Raw genomic sequence first — 25311 nt, 5'->3', positions numbered from 1 at the left:
CTATTTCATTGGTCATTGCATCTGTTTTGATGATAGCATCATTCTGTTTTGTTTTGGTTTTACTGTGACTCGGTAATGTAATTTGATATCAAGATAGAATATTGAAAACCCTTTCCCTTTTATCCTGCTATTTAGATGAAAGTGTTAGTCAGAAAAGATTTTTTTTCATGGAATCATTATGGTTTTATAGCAATATCATCTTCAAAAATGATAATTTTACTTGTTTGTGTAGTTTCTTTCTTTCTCTTTCCTTATTGCTGTAGCTAAGACTTTGAGCACTGTATTGAGTGAGAGAAGAGAGATCAGACATTCCCATCTCATTTTTGATTTTAGAGGAAATGGTTCCAGTTTTCCCCTTCTAATATAATGCTGGCTATAGTTTTCCTGTATAGCCTGTATTATGTTGAGCCATTGTATTAGTTACATTTTTGTTTCATGCCACAAATACCATGACCAATTTTACAGTCTATCATTGAGGGGAGTCAGAGCAGGAACTTAAGCAACAGCTTGAAGCAGAAGCCATGGAAAAACTCTGCATGCCAGCTCATCTCCTGCTCCTGAATAGCTAGTCCAGGACCCTTGACCTTGGAATGATGCCATCCATACTGGGCTAGGATGTCCCACATCAATTTATAATCAGTCCCCTACAGACATGCCCACAGACAAACTTGATAAAGATAATTGTTCAATTGAGACTCTTGCTTTGTGACTCTAGGCTGTGTCAAGTAGACAGGTAATGATAACTAAGATTGATTTGTTCCTCTATTTCTAGTTTCTTCAGGACTTTTACTATGAAAGTGTATTGAACTTGCAAGGGCCCATTTCTGAATACCTATCCAGTATTTTTGTCCTTTAAACTATTTCTATGCCATATTACATGTATTGATTGCTTATATTGAACCATTCCTGCATCATTGAAATAAAACCAACTTGATCTTGGCATTGGATCATTTCATGGCATAGTTTAAATTCAATTTGCAAAGATATTAATATGAATTTTATTTTCATGGTCATGGGGAAAATTGATGTTTGTTTGTCCTTATATGATGTTTAAATCCCGGTAGGAAGAACTTCCTAGAATGAGTTGATAGAGATTTTTTTGTTATTATTTTTTTTGTCTTTCTTTTCTATGGAGGAGCACAGCTGTGAGTTTAGTTTTATTTAGTCAACTTTTGCAGTGAATCCCCTTGAACCTTGAATTGTTTTTGTACTGTGGGGCATTGCTCTATTAATCTATTAAACTTGTTACTATTTTCTTTAAGCTGTTTATATCTTTTTTACTTATCTTGGGTAAGCAATATAAGTTGAATTTATCCATTTCTTTCAAAATTTACAGCTATTTTGAAGTGTGGGTTTTCAAGGAATCCTCTATTTTTTTTATGGATTTGATTGATGTCTGCAGTAATGCCCCCCCCCTTTCACATTTGATTTTTTTTTAATTTGGCCACCTCCTTTAATCGGTTAGTTGGATGAATGTTTGATCACCTTAGTTTTGTTTTCAGTTTTAGTTTTTATATTTTTTAATTAATTGTCTACCTATTAATTTAACGTGATCTCATTAAATCTATGGCTTATTTTGGTTTGCAGTTTATTCTGACCTATGCATATCTACTCATACAAGTTTGGGGCTTCCATATGTGTGTATGTTGACTTCCATCCTTCATCGTGCTATAGTAACCTCCTGAAGGTTCACATGACTGGTACTCTGTCAGTCTGGGCCATAAACTTAGAAGAGTTCAAGCAAATGAGCTAGATATTTCAATCAGCCCCTTAGTGAGAGCAAAGATTGTAAAAACAAGTATGAATATTGTTAAAGCCATTGAAAGTTAGAGTTATGACTTTATTAAAACTTACCGTTTATGTCAAGTGTAGTATGGAAGAAGTTAGTTTATAAAACTTATTGATAATTGATATAAAACTAAACTCACAAAAATGTTGGGAAATGAAGGACAAATACCACATGTTTATTATCTCTGACAACACAAGGTTAGGAAGACAGGATTTCTGTAAATGGAATGGTGAGAGTTGTATGCATCTGAAAGAAAAATAAAATCTGATCTCTATCATTTGTCCACAACAAAATTCCATTTAATTAGTAAATTAAAAGTGAAAGACAATAATAAGCTTTTAGGAAACAACCTAGAAGAATATCTTCATGAGTTTTTAATATGAAACACACTTATTAGGCAACAAAAGGTACTTAATATGAAATATGAATAGCTACTAAGCTATATGGTATTAGGGACTTTGTTTACAAAAAATATATCCACAAAGTTGTGAAGGTAAAATATATTTGAAGATAGATAACATTTTATCTATACAACTCTGTGTAGTTATTAGATACTGTACTTCACATAGATATAGTTAAATATAAACTGAATGCATCTAAATATAGACATGGAATATACAAATACAGAAGTCCTTAGAGAAAGGGTTTTGGACAAGTGATGTGAATGTATATTTCACTAAAGATAAAACCCAAATGTTCAATTCAGCATACAAAATGGTATGCAATTACTTTAGTTATCAGGGGGCTCTGAACAAAACAACATATCTCCTTTATCTACTAAATGGCTGTACTTTGTGCCAAGTTGGTGGAGATGTGTGATGTATCCTCATATGTAGCTGGCCACATGAATTGTTATAGGCTTTTAGGAAAATGTAAAAGTATGTAAACCCTGACATTTCACAATTCTATGCCCATAGACACAAGCTGCAGAAATCCATGTGCACAAAGCAGTGGACAAATATATAATGTGATAAGAACAACATCAACAGAATTAGCCTAAAACTAGAAACAACAACATATTTATGAGACTAAGTACTTTATGTTCATGAAAAAAGATTGTTGATGAATAATGACTTGTAACTATGTAGACCTACTTGCTTGAATCTTACAAAAAAAGTATATTGATAACAAAAACTGGGAATATGATTTTTATTTTTGTAATCAGATAATGGCTTGTTATATAAATCTTTTCAAAGCAGTGAAAGGGCAATAGAATACTGTTGGTTTATTGGGTCTGAATAACTTAGATGTAATGGCATGTACATACTATATATTGTCTCTTTGGGTAAATTCAGGAAAGGTAAATAAAAGTGTATTTAATAACATAGTTGGTGATATTTTCATAGCTTTCTTCTGAACACTTTGACTTTAGTAGACTATGGATTTACAAAGAAAAATGAAACAAAACAAATAATAGCAATAATAGCAAAACCCCATGATTATTCCACACAAACTGAGTGCTAACTTTATTTTTCCCAATAGTGGTGCACATACATATTGAAGTTCTGTAAGTTAAATAGAAGGAATATTCAAATGCTATTTAACTTGATATCATGTTGCATCAATAAAAGTAATACAAGGTGTTCCTGTATTTTTGATAAAAGCAATTCCCCTTAATAAATCCTCCCTAGTCTTGTTTGAGAGTGATATCTTCAGTAAATTATGGATATTGGAAAACAGGACAAAGGTGTTCTTCAGCCTCAGCAACTTGGAGTCTGCTTGCATTGTCTAGGTATTATTTCTTATGCTCCTGCCCATGGGTTTTCCCAAGTTTTAGTATATGACAACCAGGAAGCCACCAGTTAAAGTCTGGCTGTATCAAAAGAGAAAAGGTTTTATCGGTAAATAAATAAGCCCCATTGCACAGCACATTTACTGGGAATCTGGCCATCCTGTATCTGTCATAGGTACCACATTAAAATATTGAATGCCATAGAGAGAATTATAGCTGATGAAGCCTTGGGTTACCTTTCTGTATAAAGTAAATCATAAAATAGCATTAAATCCTTCTGCATTCACTTGTTTCAATAGCCAAAGCAGTAAATAAAATTAGTGATGGAGCTAGAAAATAGGTTGTCCATTCAGCTGAAAAGCAGAAGGCATATTACTCATTTCTCTCCCTCCCCCCCCCCCCCCCTCTCTCTCTCTCTCTCTCTCTCTCTCTCTCTGTGTGTGTGTACAGTGAGTGTCCATATTTCTGAAGAATTAAATAATTCTGCATAAGAATAATGATTTTGATAGGTTAATATATTTTTGCAAAATCAAGAGCTTAGTTTTACATTTTCTTCACAATTTCGAATTGGGCAGCATTAAATGCTGCTCACAGCTTCTTTTAGAATTACAGTGAAATCTAGGGATGAACAGAGGTTCCTATGAGAAGCATTTCTGATCAGTTCTTATGCATATTCATGTTCATATATCTGAGTTCCTTAAACATAACTAAAACTTCAAAATACAAATCTCTTAGATTTATTTTTTAAGTTTCTTAAGTGTAGGTAGATATCTCTGCACGTAAAATAAAAATATATCACAGAGAATTTTGAATAGCTTTATTATTATTATTATTATTATTATTTACCTTAAAATGCCTTAAAATCCTTTTAATATCTCTAAGTAGGCATTGTTGATTTCTAGAATTTCCCATTCAGCATTTTCAGACTGGTTGAACATGGATAATTGAAAAAATAGAAAGGAAAGTAATGACTGAGGGGACAAGTATAGATTTCAGAAAAAACAAATTGAAGCCATATCTGTATAATGACAGGAATTATTATAAGGTATAATATTTTAAAAATGTAGAAGGTGGAGGGAATGACTGGGAGGAGTGGAGGGAGGGGAAGCTGTGGTTGGGATGTATTGTGTGAGAGAAGAATAAATTTAAAAAGTGAATGTTAAAAAAAAAAAAACTGTGATGGACATGTACCCTAGAATGTCAGTTATTATCACAGTTACTTTTAGGAAAGAAAACTCCTGAATAGGTTATCACAGGCCATAAATATTGCATGCATGTCTGACTTATGGCTCTGATTATAAAATAATGGACGCAGAAAAGACTCGAGTGAAATTAAGGGAGAAAAATAAGTAGGAACAATGATATATGAGGACTTGCCGTGTGAAAAGTTAAAGCCTGCTTTAAAGGGAACAATACCCAATTTCCCGTCATTCTAAGAAGACCATAGAAGTTAAACACAGTCTTATTCATTCATACACTAGAGCTTAGAGCACAGCTCTCCCTATGTAGTCAGCCCTACTTGGACTCAAACCTGCTCTTGAATTCCAGATAATATTAGGCAATTTGCTCTGTATAACTTCAAGACAAAAGAAAACCTCATAGCCCCGATACCCACGCCTGCCCACAGTACTTGCACCAGGAATTAGCTGTACTTTACTTTGTCATTTCTGGATGTCTCTAACAGCTTTCAATGTGGGACTCCTCCCAGGAAACCCATTTTACTTTATTTTTATATTTATTTTCCCCTGTGGAAGGCACAAGACACATGTGTCTTCCTTTCTCTTGCAGGGGCCATGTGGTCTTTCCCTTTCATCTCAAATCAGTCTCTGGTGTAAACAGAGAACATCTGACTTCTGCAAGTTTGTGCTAAACCATAAACAAAAACAACAACAAAAAAAATGCAAAAACACGCACACGTTAAATCTTAGATAGAGTAAATATCCTGCACTTCAAGTGTGAGTATTAGAATCGTATCACCCAGCCACACATTTTTTGATGTTGTTTTTGAAAAGCAGCATACAGTAAAAGTCATTCAGTAAAATTGAATACAAACGTAATATCATTTCCACAGATGACTCCACACTTAAATGCTATGAGGTGGTTTGAAAAAGAATGCCCCACACCCATAAGCTTAGTCACCAGATAGTGGAACTGTTTGGAAAGGATCAGAAGGTGTGGCCTTGTTGTTGGAGTAGGTGTGGCCTTTTTGGAAAAAGTGTGTAATCATGGGCAGGGCTTGAAGTTTCAAAAGCCCATGCAAGGCCCAGAATCTCTCTCCCTCCCTCCCTGATCCTCTCCCTCTCCCATCCCCTCCTTCCCCTTCCCTCCTCTCCCTCCCTGCCTCCCTGCTTGCCTGCCTGCTTGCCTGCCTATAAATGTGGATGTAAGCCCCCAGTCCCACAGTTGCCTACCTGCCATCATGCTTGCTTCCATGATGCTCATGAGTGAACCATCTGAAACAATAAGCAAGCCCCCAGTTAAGTGCTTTCTTTGTAAGAGATGCCTTGGTCATGGTGTCTTTTTCACAGCAATAGAACAGTAACTAAGACATACTCTATACATATATGCTACTATCCCAAGTAGGTCGGTCACACATCCTAGGTCAGTGATCATGACTAACTTTTATGTGCAGCCAATGTTTAAAGAAGGAAGAACTGAACACAGTTTTGTTAGTTTGTTGCAGAGACTATGTTTCCTTTGGTTGGTGATAACAACTAGAAGATAAATATTCCTTCATTTTGAGTTAGGAGGAAAGGAAGTATTAACACCATCCAGGAGCTACTGTGGATATATTAAGTAATTTTATTCCACAAGATTAAATATTTAACATATCTCTGCATAACCCGGGACCTTGTAAAGATGCAGCTCTGGTTTAATAGGACTGTGCTGGGAGTTGAGAGGTTTGTAAGTCTGGTGATCTTCCAGATAAAGATGCTGATAGAGACAGTTAGAAAAACAGGGTTTTGGACAAATCTAGGAGTTACTATCATGGAAGCAACAGCGATGAAATCTATTCTAGCTTAATGTCTAACACTATTTGAACACATATGTGACAGGGTAGGTAAGCAGAGAGAGACATCAAGAAATTATGAAGTAATAGATTATGGAAATTTTAAAAAGCACTGTAATGAAAAGCAGTTGAAGATGGTATGAGAAATGTGTCTAAAGTGTTCCTTCAGAGCTTAAACTCTATCAAAGATGGGATCTGTTTACAGCTGCTGTTCTCAACCCTCTGCATGCTGTGACCCTAATATTGTAACCTTTAATACATATTGTGGTGACCCTCCAACCATATAATTATTTCTTTGTTACTTCATAATTGTAATTAATTGTAATATAAATATCTGATATGCAGAATATCTGATATTCAACCCCAAAGGGGTTGCATTCCACAGGTTGAGAACCAATGGTTTACAGCAAGATAGTATTATGAGGGACAACATTGATCGTCTCTCTGCGGCAGCTCCTGTCAACAGAACAAAGACTATACTCTCCTTATGGATCCAGTGGCTGATCTATCCACCATTGTACACAAGTGAACTTTTGATAGTTATTTAAATGACTAAATGGTGTGTCAGTGAAATCTCAGATGTCTGCTCTTGCTGCCCTTGGGCTGAAATGTCAGTATAGGGAGCCTTTTGGTTATGTTTCTGTATAAAAATGTGCCCCAAGGGGACTGCTCAAGTTCAAAGCCATATGCCCAAAGTCACTAGATATACCAGCTCTAAGTATTCTAGGTTCATTTGCACCTTTGGCAACATCTGTTGACTAAGAAGTTGAACTGAGCAAAGCAGTGAAGTCAACTGCTCTCATGTTTCTAGGTCCATCCCCCAAGAGTGTTAGAACAAAGGGTTCAACTGCTTTTTGGACGAAGATACCCTTTTAATTTTCAAGCTGAATAGTCCCTTTGATTGTTATATATGATCAAAAGGAAAAGGACAAAAAAAGTATTGTTACTAAAGAGTATTATGGAGAGATGCTGGATGTTTTGAGGTCATGCTCTATAGGTGTGTTTCTACTCAATGAACAGACTGTGAAAAAGGTTGTTGTCTGAATTTCAGGGGATACTGTTGAACAGAGAAAGGACTGTAGTATTTTTTTTTTAACCTCTCAGTGTAGTTTGAACTCTTGAAAGAGTTTAGCATTGCTGTGGTCTATTTTAACTTTTCTAAGTATATTAACTCCTTATGCTAATTGGACATGGTGCCATATGTCTGTAACCAGGAGACCTGAAGCAAGGGGATGCTCATTAGTTAAAGCATAGCTTGAGTTATACACAGCAAGATTCTGTCTCCATACCACAATACACACATACACACATCTCACAAACACATGCATGCCTATACACATGAACACACACAATAATAATAATAATAATAATAATAATAATAATAATAATAATAATATAGATCATTCTTAATGAGTAGTATCACAAAATGTAACCTTAGGCTATCTCACAAAACAATGGTATACAGTGTTTCATGTAATCATTCATTTGCTTCATCCCTTATCTGAGATACTGAGTATTGAATGTAATTCAACCCCACAGGCTCTGACAGAGGTGTCTTGCCTTTGTGACCAATCACAATAACCCTCAATCTGGCAGTTGTTCAAGGTTTGTCTGTGAGATTCCAGTAAATTATAAGTATTGTTTAGGAGCTGATTGCTATATTTCATGCTAGGCAGCTAAGCTTGTTTTATAAGCATTTTTGCAAACCAAGGAAACTGTTCAAGTTATTTGGAAAATGAAAACAATCTCCACAAAAGAAAAACTATGTCATATATGACTAGATGAGCTACTGATGGCATTATATTTTATGTGAGTCTTTCAGTAAAAACTGTGTTTAACATGAAATGCTTAGCTCTAATGCTTTTTCATTCTGTTTCACAGCTGACCCTTAAGAGTGAACTTATTATTTTCTCTGTGCAAATGGGATACAATGAAGGCAGAGGAAATCTTATAGCAATAAATGCCTGCATGAAAATTTGGAGGACACACACCAGGCAATGTGGCACATTCCTGCCCTTCTAGGACTTGTGAGGCTGCCACTGAAGGATCACCATGAGTTCTAGTCCCCCCTGGGTTAGATAATGAGTTTGAGTCCAGCCTGGTCTATATGGAAAGACAGTTTCTCAAACAAACAAAAACAAAACAACACACTTTAGAATGAATTAAATTTCTTTTTATACACTCAGCTAGCAAGAGAGAGAGGAAACAGAGGGAAGGACAGAGAGAGAGCATCAGTGTATAATTCACTGTAACCCTCAACATAGAATATATATATATATATATATATATATATATATATATATGTGTGTGTGTGTGTGTGTGTGTGTGTATACATAATATATTCACTTTGAATTGCAAATAATCCCCTTTATAGTCCTTTTTTTCTTATTATGTTTCCATAAAATTTCTACCATGGGGTCTCACTAAAACCTCTGCATAGATGACACTAATGTCTGTATAATGTCAGTTTCCTGAATATCTATTTATCCCTGACTTATTCCATTTATCACCAGCATTTTACCCCATTGCCACTATCTTCTTATTGGGATTCTTACAAACTTTCGGCCATTTCCTTCTGGACAGCTTCTTAAATACTGGAACTCCCCCTGCCCTCTTTGTCTCTGTCTCCTCCTCCACGTTTCAGCTCCTGGAGCTCAGTCCGCACCCTGGTTGGGATGACACCCTGCAGATGTCCATGTGGATGATTCTGAAGATCACTTGTCCTGTACCTGGAATCTCTGTATTCCCAATCTGATTGGCTGCAATATCCTGCATACCTTCCCGCCTATAATTTTGTTCACAAAAACCATATGGTCTGTGCTATTTCCACCTCTTCAATCATCAGTTGAGGCATTCAAGCTGGGTACTTGACTCTTGTCACAGTTCTCACCTCTCAGGTTAAGTTGGTCAACATTCCGTAGATGCTACATGTTCATTCTCCATCACATCTTGCAGTTGTAGCCTCAGTTCACTATGGATAAATACAGACCACTCCCTCATGACCTCTTCCCACAAGGATTGAAAGCGAGACTTGAAAATTAAATGAAGCTATAGTGTCTGTTAGATCAAAAATAAAAACACAACTACCCAGTCATCAGGAAAATTCCAGTTGGCCTGCATTATGGGGAGCCTTCAATTCCTCCCAATACATCTTTTAAAGCGGCACTAGCTCTTGCAATAGACCTTGCTTAGGCCTAAAACCTGCTGTCAGTTTGCTATCTATATTTCCCTAGAGAGAATTTCCTTCCCTTCTGTCTCTGCTTCTAACTTACATAGTCCGGCTCCCAAGAAGTATTCCTGGGTACTGTATACATAGAGGACTGAGTTCAGGTCAATGATTAAGAACACATAGCCTTACCATCTTTTCCAACAGACAATATGAGGCACTTTGTACTCATGTAAGAGGACATACAGTGTGCAGTGTTGATCATGTCTGTGTGGTGTAGGTTTTGTTTCAGGATTCCTTAAGTTAAGTCACAGAAATTCAGTCATTTTCCTCTTAAGACTCACAGTCATAAAGTGACTCCGGAATATAGGCAGTTGTTCTTAAACACTTATTACAGTGAGCTGTACATCGATAAGGTACTTAGCACATACCACTGAATATTCTTCAGCTTTTCAATCATCCTGCTCCCAGAGAAGGAAATAAATATTCTGAGAATCTGCGTCATCTGTTTTGACCAAGAAAGATACATTTTCATTGATGAATAATTTTTTTTTCCAGAGACAGGCTTTCTCCATGTTGTTTTGGTACCTGTCCTGGATCTTACTCTGTAGACCATGCTGACCTTGAACTCACAGAGATCCATCCTGGCTCTGCCTCCCAAGTGCTGGGATTAAAGGTGTGTGCCATCACCACCAGGCTGATAAATAAATTTAAATGGTTGCGGTTGTCTTTATTTGATGGAGAGAAATGCTCACTTTTCCTTTTATTCCCAGAATGAAAGAGAAATTCCCTTCATAATTGAACTCGTGTGTGTGCGTGTGTGCGTGCGTGTGTGTGTGTGTGTGTGTGTGTGTGTGTGTGTGTGTGTCTGAATAGAGTTGTTTGTGAAACCAGGAGTCAATCTTCGGTGTCATTCCTTAGGTGCATCTAACTTGTAGTTTGAGACAAGGTCTTTCATTGGGATCTGGTGTTCACCACTTAGTCTAGATTTGCTGGCATTGGGATCTGCCTTTCTCTGTTTGCTTCTTTCCCTCTAGTGCTCATGTTACAAGCATACATTATTAAGCACAGCCTTTTACATAGGTGTTGGGAATTGAATTCAGATCGTCATCCTTATACATCAATTACTTTACCAACTGGCCAGTCCTCCAGCCCTACAAGCCCTAAATAACTTGACCCATTATGAGTTTTATATTTATACAACACCTTCATGTCATATAGTTTATTTCTCTTTTCAAATTGCCATCCCTGTATTTTACAAATACTTGCTAATTTAATTTAGTACATTACTGTAAATTACAAATAATACAACGTAGTAAAATTTTATAGTATAAATATGTTCCTAATTTATGACTATAAGAAAGATTAGAAAGATTGCATTGTCTAAATTATTGAAAGAGTTTCTAATCTGAGAATAACAATATTCCATTATAGAGTACATTTTAGATACTTATATCACACACACACACACACACACACACATAATTTCTATGAAATAATACCTACAAAAGTGTCATTAATATTCCTGGATAAGGGGCACACCTAGTGATACTTATTTTATTTTAATTCTTCCATCCATAGCTTTCTCTTTGTCTCAGGGCTATTTGAGTACATTATAGGAATCTCTGGCTGGTGTGGTAAAATTGCAATACTGTTTCTGTATGGAGATTCTCACTTATGCTCTCTCTTGTTTTCTTTTTCTGATCCCTAACTGACAAAAATCAAGTAATTAAAATCTCCATCTAGCCGGGTGGTGGTGGCACACACCTTTAATCCCAGCACTCGGGAGGCAGAGCCAGGCGGATCTCTGTGAGTTTGAGGCCAGCCTGGTCTACAGAGTGAGTTCCAGGAAAAGGTGCAAAGCTACAGAGAAACCCTGTCTCGAAAAATCAAAAAAAAAAAAAAATCTCCATCTAGCAAATTATCCAGATTTTGAGCGTGACAGTCTCATGGGAGAAATGACCACTTAACATTCCTCTTTCTTTAAGTCCAACCTCACCTCAATAGGATGGAGTGGGATGTCTAAATAGGGCAAGCCTTGTGTCTAAGAAGAAATTCTTCAGCTGTGAATACCACTGGAAGAGCAGACTGTGAAGATTTGGTGAATGTTCTCTCCATTACAGATCATCATTGGCATTAGCCCTATTTTTTCCTGTGTCTCCAAGTGTTCAGTTACAAATAAAATGATGTGGGCATATTGTCCCCAGCTTATGTGCCAGTATAAGAGTTTTTGCAATGCTAAACTCAGTCACTGGGTAAAGTTTTCATGCATTCGTTGTATGTCTGAAGCCAAAGGAACCAATGCAGGGTGTGGGTGTCATGAGGTGAAGGATCTACTTGGCTTGTCCACATGCCTTGAGGAAATCACACTGAGACATTAAGATCCCTGCTTTTTTGGTAAACAGTGGGAGACCAGGATCATGCATGAATCAGATGTTCACTTGAATGCACAGTGAGGTTCAAAAGGAAAGGGGCATTGTTTCATGAAAGTACATAATGAAAGAAGCTGACCTAGATTTCATAAAGCTACCCTGAGGAAATGAAACTTAAAGTGAGCTCTGGGGACGAATTGGACACAAAGGGAACAGCAGAAACAAATGCCCCAGGCAAAAATAAAGAAAGAACAAAAATAGGAGAAAGTGAAGGGGATTGAGGGGGAGATAACACTAGAGGGATAAGCACCAGCCAAATGGACCAAATGTGTCAAGACTTTAGACCAAGTCACATGCTTTGAATTTTATCCTACAGGAGATGGAGAACCTGTAAGAGCAGAGATTCAGAGAGAGTAGTTTGTATAGAAGAGCTAGAAGCTACCGGCATTGTCCCAGGGAGAGTAAGGGTGTGGTTGTGTTAATGAATCACAGAAGTCAGATTATGAGGTCAAGAACATCACATCAAAGAGTTTTTTCCTAGGGAGTGAAAAAAGGGGGGAGTGGGGGAGTTAGAGGAACAGAGAAGAGGGAGGAGAGGGGAGGGGAGGAAGTGGAAAGAAAATATAGCAGAGAGAGGGGGAGGGAAGAAGAGAGAGAGAGAGACAGAGAGATCATCCTATTCCAACTCAAATTATATATATATATATATACACATATATACATATGTGTATATATATATATATACAGAGAGATATAATCTATCTATATCTATATCTATCTATCTATCTATCTATATTTTAACATGCCTTTTCTTCAGGGATCTATTGTTTATATAACCTATATTTTATACACTCTCTATTCTTAAATGCTCATATACAATTTTCTCCCTTATATGACTGAAAATATTCTCTGAGTTTGCATCTTTTATTTTCTACCTTGTTTTTTTAATCTTGGAAGAATGGTGTATATGCAAAAGAAATATCCATTAACAGTTAATAAAGTTAAATTCCCTAAATAATTTAATTTTGTCTAACTTATTTTAGGGCTAAAACTGAAGCTGTATCTTCAGAAATTCTAAAACTTTGAAGAAAAAAATGTCTAATCGCCAACATTTAGACATTGCAAACTTTTTTTTCTTTTAACTTTGCTAGTCTCTTATTTAAAAAAAGACATTTTGGCAATTGGTGCCAAAATACCTTGGATTTTCCCTTTGTACCTATATGAGACTGGATAGTACGTTAAAAAGAAAACTTCATAGTTGTTTCTGAAATAAAATTTATTTTAAAACAAAAGTGATTTGGCAAAGATAACAAATTCATTTTTTAAGTCCCCTACTTGAACCCAAATGATTTGGAGGATCCTAAAAATTTATTTTATTTCAAATCCCCTACTTACTAACTCACTGAGTAATGGATTATAATGTATTAAAAAAAAGTCCATTGTCTCTATAGTTTTCATTATTAAAACAATGTATCATTTCCATTATCTTACACTAGAATGTGGATTACTATTTCCAGGTTTTCTTTGCCTGAAGAACTTTTTCAGACTTGTTAGTTTTACTTTACATAAGTTTTCTTTAAACTTACATGTATTTACCTAAAGAACATTTTTCTAGCTAGAATATCAAAGTGATTGTCGAGCCTAAATTTTTATCAGTTTTCTGTATTTGTATATTTCTGTAAATAGCATTCTTTTAAATTCCCAAGACATTTTTGTGTTTTTTTTTCACAATCTGTGCCATAGATACTCAGAAAGTAGTTAGATTATGAGTCATTTTACATAATTAACTAAATTTAATTCTGCCAACAAACTAAAAAATAACATTTTAAAAGTGATTTATTTTTGTTTTATGTATGTGAGTGTTTGCCTGCATGCACATATGTTCATCATATGCATGCCTGGAGCCTGTGGAGTATAGAAGACAGAACATTGACCCTTGAGCTAGACTTATTGACAGTTAGGAGCTGTGTCTTCTGAGAGCCAATCCTGGGTCCTCTAAGGGCAGCAAGTGCTAGTAATTGCTGAGCCAACTCCATATCCACCCATGTAACAAGTATTTTAATGGTCTTTACAAATTAGGTCATTACATTACACACAAAGAGACCTTGGAACACATGACTCCAAATGAGGTATCGCCATCAAATCCCTTCCTTCAGAGCTCAGGGAACCCCAGCAAAGAGGAGGTAGAAAAAATATGGAAGCAGGAGGGGATGAAGGACGCCAGGCCTATAGTCACTGAGATGAGAAAAGCTCATATGAACTCACAGAGGATGAAGCAGCAGGCACAGAGCCTGCATGGATCTGCACTAAGACCTCTGTGTATATACTACAGCTTTTACTTTAATGTTTTCAGAAGACTCCTGAAAGTATGAATGAGTGGGTCTCTGATTCATATGCCTTCTCTTGGGGCTCTTTTCCTTTTATTGGTTTGTGTTGTCCAACTTTGATGTAATGGCTTTTGTTTTATCTAATTATGTTATATTTCATTGTGTTTTTGTTGTTAAAAAGGCATAGAAATCTCTTTTATTACTCCCACTTTTGTCCCACCCCAACTGGACCATTCTGATCTCTCATGTTCCTATCCCCCCACCCCCTCACCTCTACTCCCCCCTGCAAGCTCCAGTTTACCCAAGACATCTTATCTATTTCCTCTTCCTAGGGAGATCCATGCATCCCTCTTAGGGTCCTCCTTGTTACCTAGCTTCTCTGGTGCTGAAGCTTGTAGTCTGGTTATCCTTTGCTCTTTGGAACTTATTCCCTATGGTGGGATGCCTTGTTCAGCCTTGATGAAGTGGGGAAGAGCTTGGTTTTTATTATGCCATGCTTTGTTAATTCCAAGGAAGATGTTACTCATCTGAATGGAGAGAGAAGAGGAGTGGATGGGGGGGAGGTACAGGGAGGGAATGGAAGGAGAGGAGGGAGGGGCAACTGCGGTTGGTATGAAAAAAAAAAGAGGATAGAAAATAAAATAATTAAAACCTGAAAAAAAACCCAAAACCTTAGATAGGTCATTAAAGTGCAGAGGATAACAACTTACTTAAAGCCACACAGGACTAATAATTAATGGAGGTGAATTAAAATGAAGAATATGACTCAAAATTCCATTTTGATTTATCTTATCCTGCTAATTAATAATATTGTTTAATGCCCAATAATTCATTTAATATTTTTTCTTCATTCATTTACTTGATTTAATAATTTGCCTAATTTTAGAGTTTCCCTTAATGCCAGGGAGATAGCTTGATTTTGATGTGTGGAATGATAACTATTTACATATTTTAAAGAGCATTAATTTTCCCATTACGTTTTCTGTGATTCAACCTGCACTAGGTCATTGTTTTCCTTTTTTGCTGACATTGATTGTGAAATATAAAAATTCATCCTGATATATAATTTTAAAGAAGGCCACATTTCTCCAGAAATAGTCTTTGCCATTTGTCCTGAAAATAGTTTAACCATAGAGTATTATATTTTAGTTTCTTATGTGTACTCAAAGGCAAGGTAAGCCTGGTGAGACGATTTAGTGTGAATAATCCTATAAGCAGGATTACCTGCTCATGAGAAAGGAGATTACAAGGTTGAGAGGCCAAAGTAGAATGCTTTGTCATTAATGGTCTGGAGAACTCAATTCCATGACAAGTTAGCACTGCTCACCGCTGTCATCTCCTGTGCCTCACAGATGCTTTCATCGTTTGACATAGAGTGATGATGATAGATAATCATGGTGACAAATATTGCATGCCCTAATTCTGAATGTTAGGGTCATTTCCAAAAGCAAAGTACAATGCAAAAGACAAAGAAGGAGTCTTTTCCAAGCTGAAAAAGGTTGTGGAAAAAAACAACCTCAATGGTGAAATACATCTAAGTGACCAATATACAAAAGCAGAGGATTGGAACCTGATCTGAAGATGTTTCTATGGCTGCTATAATTCTTCACTCACTATATCAGGGCCAATTTAAGCACAAGATAAACCAGTTCTGTTCATACGAAAGCTCTGATGCCTTTGGAGTGTCATATATCTAGTTATTTTTAATTTCCTCTACATGCCATGACACTGCAGCAAATAGACCTCTCAGTACATAACTCATCATTTTAATCCACAAAGTGCTCCCTTATAATAACTAAACTTTAAGGTTCTTTGTATCAAAGCCAGTATTGAACTGTCTCTGGGTAAAAATTAAATTATATAGATTTATTTCAAATTTTAAAGTCATTGTCTTATAGATAGTTTTCAAGAGGCATGTATATGTCAAATGATAATATTCAATATAGTATTAATGTCAGAAGGAAGGACCCTTAAGGAGATCCATGCATCTAAGCCCACCCTTCTCTCAACCCAAGTCAGCATAGCTCTACCCTCTCTGAAAGCAAGTCCTGAAACAGCTATTGTGATTTTGTGTGTAAAGTTATTCTGAGGTGAAATAAAACCAAGTTAAACCCCTTGGACAACATTGCACAGATCTCTGCTTATGTCTCCACTGCCTTAATAGTTAACAGGAGATACCAATAATGACCATCTTTACTAGATGAAACATGTCCATGAAGATTAAGAATTTTGAAAATATTTCAGGATCAGGGCAGGCCTTTAATATGCTCTTCTGGTCAGCAGCCCACTAGTTTTCCATTTACAACCATATTCTTTTTTTTTTTTTTTCATTTGAACCTTTTCAACATTGTGTGTGTGTGTGTGTGTGTGTGTGTGTGTGTGTGTGTGTGTGTGTGTGTGTGTTAGCTTGTTATAGTGTACATGAGGAGGTCAAAGGAGAACATGTGGGAGTCAGTTTTCTCACCAGTCAATCTGCAGGAGTATTCTTTTTGTTTGCTTTTGTTTTTAAGACAGGGTTTCTCTGTGTAGCTTTGGAGCCTGTCCTGGATCTCACTCTGTAGACCAGGCTGGCCTCGAACTCACAGGCCTGGCTCTGCCTCCCGAGTGCTGGGATTAAAGGTGTGTGCCACTGCTGCCCTGGCTGCATCAGTATTCTTAAAGTATAACATCCATGGGACTAGACTAGGCCCTCTGCCTGGTGAGACAGTTGTGTAGCTTGATTTGCTTGGGGGGCCCCCTGGCAGTAGAGTCAGAATCCATCTCTGGTGCATGAGGGGGCTTTTTGGAGCCCACTGCTTATGATGGGACACTTCGTGGATCCTTGAGGCAGGAGGAAAGACTTGGACTTACTTCTACTGAATGTGCCTCCCCTTGGGAGGCCTTGCCTTCTTGTGGGGGGACTGGGGCATTGGTTGGGTGGAAGGCTTGGGGGGGCTGGAGGAGGGAAGATGGGGATCTCTGATTGGTGTGTAAAATAAAAAAAATCTTAATAAAAATGAAAAAAAGAATAGTATTCATTTTTGTTTCTGTGGAAAACATGTTAAGCAAAAGAGAGATTTGTGGGTGGGGGGAAGGTATCATCTTTGCCAAAGACTAGATATTGTACACCATCAAATATGTCTCCTTATCTGATGTTCTTTTCAGGAATGCGAAATTATCATCTTCTAATCAAGACAGGGTTTGATAAATCATTGCAGTGGAATCTGTGCTTGTTTATCATTTCAGAGAGCATGGAGCTTTTTATGAAAATTACAGCAATAACAGCAGACCAGACTGTGTGCAGAGCCTTGGTTCTAGAATACTTTCAGGGTCTTCTTTAAGAAAAGCTCTATAGTTTGAGTGCAAAAATTAGTTATTTAACTATTTTTTTTGCACTCAAACTATAGAGTTTATAACAAAACAACAAAATCCAGGAAAGGATATAATATTTATATAGATTACCTATTGGACATACAACTTCTTTCTTTCCCTCCCTCCCTTGACAAAATTTGCACAAAATAGTTAGTTTGCCTAATGTCATGAAATTTTTTGCTTATAGATAGCTAAAAACACAAATTTATGTTATTTTAATCATATACACATACATGATTATATGTACCAATTTTTTTTTTTTTTTCGAGACAGGGTTTCTCTGTGTAGCTTTGCGTCTTTCCTGGAACTCACTTGATAGCCCAGGCTGGCCTTGAACTCACAGAGATCTGCTTGGCTCTGCCTCCCAAGTGCTGGGATTAAAGGCGTGCGCCGCCGCCGCCGCCGCCGCCGCCGCCGCCGCCGCCGCCGCCACTGCCGCCACCGCCACCACCCGGCCTAAGTACCAATTTTTATTCAAAGCAAGTACTGTAATGTTTCCTTCAGTATATTTAGTTGCAAAGATTAGCAACTAAATTTAATGCTACCATAAATTTATATATTTGTATGAAATGTAATCTAAAGCACAGATTCAGAGAATGAACTCTATCTAGGGCAGAGAGATGGCTTTTCCTTAGTCACAGGGTCATTGGAAGTGGTGAGAACTGCATCTCTTATCTTGTGGTGTAAATATTAGATGGTCTAATTGATATCAAGTGCTTGGAATAGTACCTGGAACAGGAATAGGCTTTGACTGTTAACATATGACATTATTATAATCATCATTATCATTACCATCACCATCAACAATAACAACATCATTATCATCATCATCATCATCATCATGATGTGGATTTTCTGTGGAACTTTATGCCCAAATTGGATGTTGTCAAAACCAGCCAACTCCCAGTTTCTTTTTTTCTTTTTTCTTTTTTGAGTGTGATTTCCTCTCTTGGAATGTTTGAATCTGTGCATATTTTCTTGATCTTCCTTTTGTATCTAGGGCTCAGGAGCCCAGTATGCACCCTTTTTTTCTTCATAATGACATTGGCCTGTTGTACTTCCTTTGTGGCCTCAGTTCCATCAGACCATGTAGTTCTGATTTTGCAGGATGACTTCTGTATGCATGTATTTTTAGCACCTTAAGGGAGCTTCAGGAGCAGAGTGTAAGAACAGTTACAGAGTGTAAGAATACTTGTGCTGGAGAGGGCTTAGAAAGATTGTAAGAGCCAGAGGATCAGGGAACTTGCTCTCAGATTTGTCTCCTAGAAACATCAGAAGCTACAAGCATAAAGTCTCTCCAGCATTATGGCCCAGACATGAGCTAAACCACGACAATACCAATATACATGCCAAAATGGATAGAGGAAAAAAACCCTTGAAGCCTTAACTTTACATAACTATAGGCAACTGAGGGAAGCTGGGAGCAGGAGAAGAACACATCATTTCATTTTCCAGTGACAAATAGTCAGTCCTGAAATAATCATACATGACTGAGCAGATTATATTTAGGAATACACACACACACACACACAACACACACACACACACACACACACACACACACACACACGTAATACAAATTAATTTAAAAAAGGAGTCTATAAATTTGAAAGAGAATAGGGAAGGGTATTCGGGAAGGTTTCAAGGGAGGAAAGACATGGGAAATGTAGTTACATTATAATCTCAAAAATATATTTTAGGAAGTCACATGTGATGTGAGAATGAAAAGGAGGCTAATTGGGCTAGGAGGTCACAAAGGAAGGAGAGGAGTGGATAATTAGGAGCTGGTGAAAACAACAACAAGAGCAGCTATGCAATGGGATAACTGCTGTTTGCTTTATAGGAAAGGGATAGTTTTAAAGCACAAAGGAGAAGAATATTTATTTGGATGGGCAGAAGGGATGGACAAGACCTCATGGCGTGTAGTGACCTTTCCTTGAATTTTTATAAGTGAAGGTTGTTTCATTTGGTGAACTGGGGAAGGGCAAGGAATGAGACCTAGGAGGTAATCAGAGCCAAATCACAGAGCTACCATTTGTGTTCTATGTTCATGAGAATTAGCTGGAAAGTATAGTGGGCTATATACTGTAATGAAGCAGCTTATTAGACAGAGGGACCCATAGATGAGGCTAACCCATGGAAGCCTACAGTGAAATGGAATTGAGATTGTGAGCTTAGTCAGCTATGGTTCTACCAGAAGTTACCAGCAAGTGCAAGGCTTGATCCTCTCTTCATTTAAGAAAGAAATATGTTTAGAGTAAAGAAAATGTTTTGGAGAATATAGCAGCTGGAAGTAGAGAACTTTTATCATGATATAAAAACAGTCTAGCAAAAATATAATAAGTGCCTGAGTTTTTTAAGACATCCTTAAATGCTAACTGACTGACCAGGTAATTGCCAGGTCTAGGGTGATTCTAATATATACACATCCCAACCATAACATAAAGAAAGAAAACATTTCAGAAAGCAAGAAAATTCATTTAAAATCTTTTAGCTAGATGTGAAGACTGGAGGATGGTTATCTTTTCTGTCCAGTGTGTATAGCTAAAATGCCAGAAATGTGACTCAGGAGAAATATTTTTTCCATCTTCAAGTGGGTTAGTACATCTTCCAAATTGTGTCTGCTTTTAGATTTAAGCTGAATATCAGCAGAGTCAAGCAGGATAAAGCTTTCTCATAGACTACAGTGTTGAATCAGATAAAATGGATCAGTCGTTGAACTGAAAATGTTCTTGCAAAATATCACCTGTCATATATTCATGGCTCCACATCTTCACTGCAGCTTCTGCACCAGGACTTTAAATGTATGCCTAGCTCAGAAGCCATAACTTCAGCACAGCCATGTGTGCACACAGTTGTCCAATTGCAGGAACAAGGAAACACCAGGGACTAGAGCCTTTTCAGGGGCACACAAAGGTACAATGCAAGTTAATAGGTTAATAAAACTCTAAAACTGAAGTCAAGGGGCCACCTCACCAGAGTTATATCCAAAGTTACAGCACATTTTCTTAAAATTTAATGTGCTCCCCTTTCACAAGCAAAGAACTAGAAGAAAAGAATCCCAACATAATGTTTTTAAGCAAGCGAATCTTCCGCTTTCTACCTGTAATATTCTATTGACGGAAACCCATTTTAGCAGGGTGTAGGCGTTAGCTTACTGAATAGAAAGGGCGCTGCTTTTGTGCAGTCGTTGGTGTGCCCAAACCTAAAAGCGTTTTTTATTTGTTTGTTTTGACAAGCTGTCCTCTGACTCGTTATGTAGCAGAGGAAGACCATGGGATTTTGATCTCTTTGCCTCCACCACGTGTGTCACCATGCCTGGGTAATGTAGGGATTTTGATCCCTCTGCCTCTACCTCATGTGTCAGCACGCCTGGTGTATGTATGCTGGAAATAAAAACCTGGTCTTTGTGTATGCTAAGTGTTCCGGTGTCATCTATGATGCCGTGATAAAAATGCTCTGACAAAAAGCAACTTATCAGCTAAAGGAGTTCATTCTGCTCACAGTTCCAGATGACAGTTCATCATAGCAGAGTAGTCACATTGGCTTGAAACAAATTGTCATATCATACCCACAGCCAAGAGCAGAGAAAAAAAGTAGATGTGTACAGATCGGCTTTATGCTCAGCTAGATACAGTCCAGAATCCCTGCCCAAGGATTGGTGTGGTCCTCCTACATCAATTAACTTAATTATGGCACTCTCCTACAGAAAGTCCATAGACCAACACAATGTAGACAATCCCTCATGGAGCCTCTCTTCCTGGGTGATTCTAAGGTGTGTCAGGTTGTCCACTAAACATCACATTGGGTAAGTCTTCTACCAACATAGCTATTTGATGGCTCCTTTGTCCCATTATTCCTCATTATTCCTGCCTCTCATTTACCACTGAATCTCTTGAGAGGATCTTTATCACAGGGCCCTTTAACCCCTTGGTTATTTTTTAACCTCCTTCCCTAAAAGAGATTTCTTCAACCAAGTCCCCTTCTCTACTTCCCCTTGATCTTACCTCCACAGTTTATATGTTGTACTTTCTAAAGGTCTCATCTTTCTTTATGCGCTACAGTTTTTGTTTCTACTTCCAATTCTATTCCCCTGTTGCATCTCCTGAACATTCTCCAAGAGACAGGTTTAGGATCTATCTTGCTGTTACTGTTTTTGAAAATAGAAAAATCGCCACTTATCCTACTAATTGATACCTATTTTTCATATTTCATTGTTTTGGGATACCTTTCTTCATGAAGCAGAGTACCCTTTCCATGCAGAGGCACCTTTGGGATACCTCCTACATTATCCCACTTGCCCTTGGTCTTTGGTAGTCATTCTTATTTTGAAGCATTGCATGCTATTGAACGTTCTGTCCTGTCATCTCCTGAGCACTACAGGCCAGCTTCAGAAGTTATTTTCCATAACAAGTATCAAGAGTGATCAGTGCTGACGAGTGCAAAGCCTAATGTCACCTCCTCCAGCAATCTCATTGGCAAAACATCCAAGTGATGCAACAGCACCAGAGGCTTCTGTTGAATTAAAAAAAAAATGGTTGAAGTAATACTTGATATCAACATGGTTCTCACTCGAGAAAGAATGTGACTCATTTTTTTTTCTGAGCTGAAATGAAAAGTCTAAGTTATGTCTTCAAGTTTACTTCCTATAAAAAGAAATGAGATGGAAAAATGGCCTGAGTGAGAGGTAGAAGTAGGATTTGACTGATTGACAAGTTGCTGGTGGGGATATCTGGCTGGGTAAGCTCTGTCATGAAGGGAGAGGGGAGGTGTTGAGCTTGCATCCTGACTACCATTTCTTGGCTGAATAACTTGTGTGAGGCCTTTCCTCCCCCCAGTCTCCTCACCTGTAGAGTGATCTGACTAAGGTTCCAGCATTGTGACTATAAAGATATCTAAATGGAGTCTGAGAACTGCCAAGGGCTGGCTCTTGAAGGGAGAGATCGTCCACATGTTCTAAAAGCAGCAGGAAAGAAAAAAACAAACAAACATACAAACATGATAGTGTTGTCTCTAGAAGGCAGATGGGTGAGGATGACAAAAAAGAATGTCACTGTGCTATCTGTAAACCTGAAGACTGGGTTTCCTGGAACCAGGGAGGGAGATTCTCAAATTGTTGCTGATGAGACTGGTTTGTGTAATTCTATTTCCATGTTGCCTCAACACCAAGACACATGGGGTCAGAGGAGAATCTTATTTTGTGAACTTCTGACTAGTAGCATCAGAACCACCTGAGAATTCCTTGGATAGGCAAGTTTTGAGGCCTCATCATTGAGGGTAGAGGAGTGTGGCTTAGGAATGTTTTGATGCCAAACAGAACCATTTGGGCCAAAGTCAGAACCATTCTCTGTGGGGCTGCCTTGGCCTGGATTGGAGGTGATTTCCTGATGGGATTGTGCCCATGTGAAGACAGACATTATAGGGATGGCAACTTTTCCATTATGATGCATCTTGTATGGAAACTATTAAGACTGTGGCTACATGGGCCACAATTTGCTTCAATATATGAACAAGTTAAGAGAAAATAATGCTTAAAAATGAATTCTAGTTGCAAGTCTTTGAATCACATTTTGTATTTTTATGGAAACAGAGTGACTTTAATGTCAAACTCTGTAATAGACTAGGCGACAGCTGAGTCTGTTCTTCAACTCTGACCTATGAAACCATGACTTATATTTAATATCTGATATGCTTTCTACTCAAGGTCTCATCACAATTCTTCCCAATTCTCATGTAAAAACTATATTAATCATCTTTTTTCAAGGATAATGTGATTTATTCTGACAATAGTGTTTATTCACCATAGAAACTCTGGAAAACTCCCTAAAATATCGAAAGGGGAAAAAAAAACTTACCTTCCATTACATAGAGACTACCATCAATTTGTTGAACATACTCACTTATTCCCAGTATATTGCCATGAAATATGTTTCATTATGACATATTATCATATATTATATGTGTGGATTTATTTCAATTCTTTACATGTTGTTTTCCAGTAGCTTACTAATGATTAGCATGGTATTTCTGACAGGAATCTCTGACATACCCTTATCTTCCTTTAATTAGATGTTCAAACATCTCTCTGATATGTTCCAGATAGAAGTAGTCTTGCAGTACAAGCCAGGGACTCCTGCCCCACACTTTACCTACCTAGGCTCTGGGTAAACTGGCTTGCTGTACTCACAGAATTTTGATTTATCCTTTTTTTAAATCTTTTAACTTCTCTGTCTTTCATATCCCCCCTACTGATTATATAATTTAAATGTCTGCTTCAGTCCTCCTCACATTTTAACTCACCTCAGTGACTATCACCCTACTCCTTGCTTGTCTTCCCTTCTTAGTTTTCAGAAATGCCTCACAGACTTTCTTTAAAAGATTTATTGTGTATACAGTATTCTTCCTGCAGGTATGCCTACAGTCCAGAAGAGAGCACCAGATCTCAGAAAATATGGTTGTGGGCCACCATGTGGTTGCTGGGAATTGAACTCAGGACCTCTGGAAGAGCTACCAGTGCTCTTAACCTCTGAGCCATCTCTCCAGCTCTATCCTTATAGACTCTGTTTTATTTATTTGACTTGCTTTCCCTGGATGGAATATCATCTTCACAGAAGTTATAACATTTGCTTATGTTGTCTTCTAGGTCTTCTTCTAAAACCTACAGTAGTACTTGATTTGTCAAGATATGCATGTGAGATAGAAAAGGAAAGGATATGTAAATGAATGTGCACAGTGAAGTCATTACTCTCAAATAAGTCAGACCTCTTATTTTAATGATTTTGCATGCAGGGGCTGTGTGAATCCAAGTGCCCAGTTAAAAATGTCATGCTACAGGGCTGGAGAGATGGCTGAGAGGTTAAGGAGTCACTTACAACAGCCTATGCCTCTAGTTTCAGGGCACATTTTATATGGTCTGGTCACTGTGGGTGCTAGCACACAGTGGCATGCACATACATACACATAAATAAAAGTAAATCTTAAAAATAAAAATAAATAAATAAATAAATAAATAAATAAATAAATGTCACACTTCCCCAAGGGTTTCCTTATCACTTATATTAAAGATAATCTCTCTATTTCTTTTTTTTTTTTTTTTTTTTTTTTGGTTTTTGAGACAGGATTTCTCTGTGTAGCTTTGCACTTTTCCTGGAACTCACTTTGGAGACCAGACTGGCCTCAAACTCACAGAGATCCACCTGGCTCTGCCTCCCGAGTGCTGGGATTAAAGGTGTGAGCCAAATCTTTCTATTTCTTAAAGCACTAATACTTCTATGTTTTTTCTAATGGCATTAATATATTAAATCATGTGATAATTATATGCGATCTTTCAGATTGAATAATATCTAAGTTTCTTAAATGCAGACACCCATTATATTTCTATATTCTTTGTCAATGGCATGCAATAAATAGATTTAAAAATAAATTATTGCCAAAACTAATATTGCCAAAACAAAGGAGATTCTGCATAGTACTATTTACCTGGTTGTTAAGGATGTTCAAGTTTAATCATACAAAGAAAAAGAAAAAAAAAAACAGACCACCTGTTTTCGGCACATTGATTCTT

The 25311-nt window shown here is 37.3% G+C and overlaps 1 protein-coding gene across 3 annotated transcripts in view; it reads left to right on the top strand.

Moving 5' to 3' along the window:
* Window positions 1–25311, top strand: part of Ctnna3 (catenin alpha 3) — a 1489259-nt gene that overhangs the window by 980183 nt on the left and 483765 nt on the right. The window lies entirely within an intron of this gene.

Source organism: Peromyscus leucopus, chromosome 16_21 (assembly GCF_004664715.2).
Source record: "Peromyscus leucopus breed LL Stock chromosome 16_21, UCI_PerLeu_2.1, whole genome shotgun sequence".
NCBI lineage: Eukaryota > Metazoa > Chordata > Mammalia > Rodentia > Cricetidae > Peromyscus > Peromyscus leucopus.
This window is presented reverse-complemented; position numbering and strand designations above follow the sequence as displayed.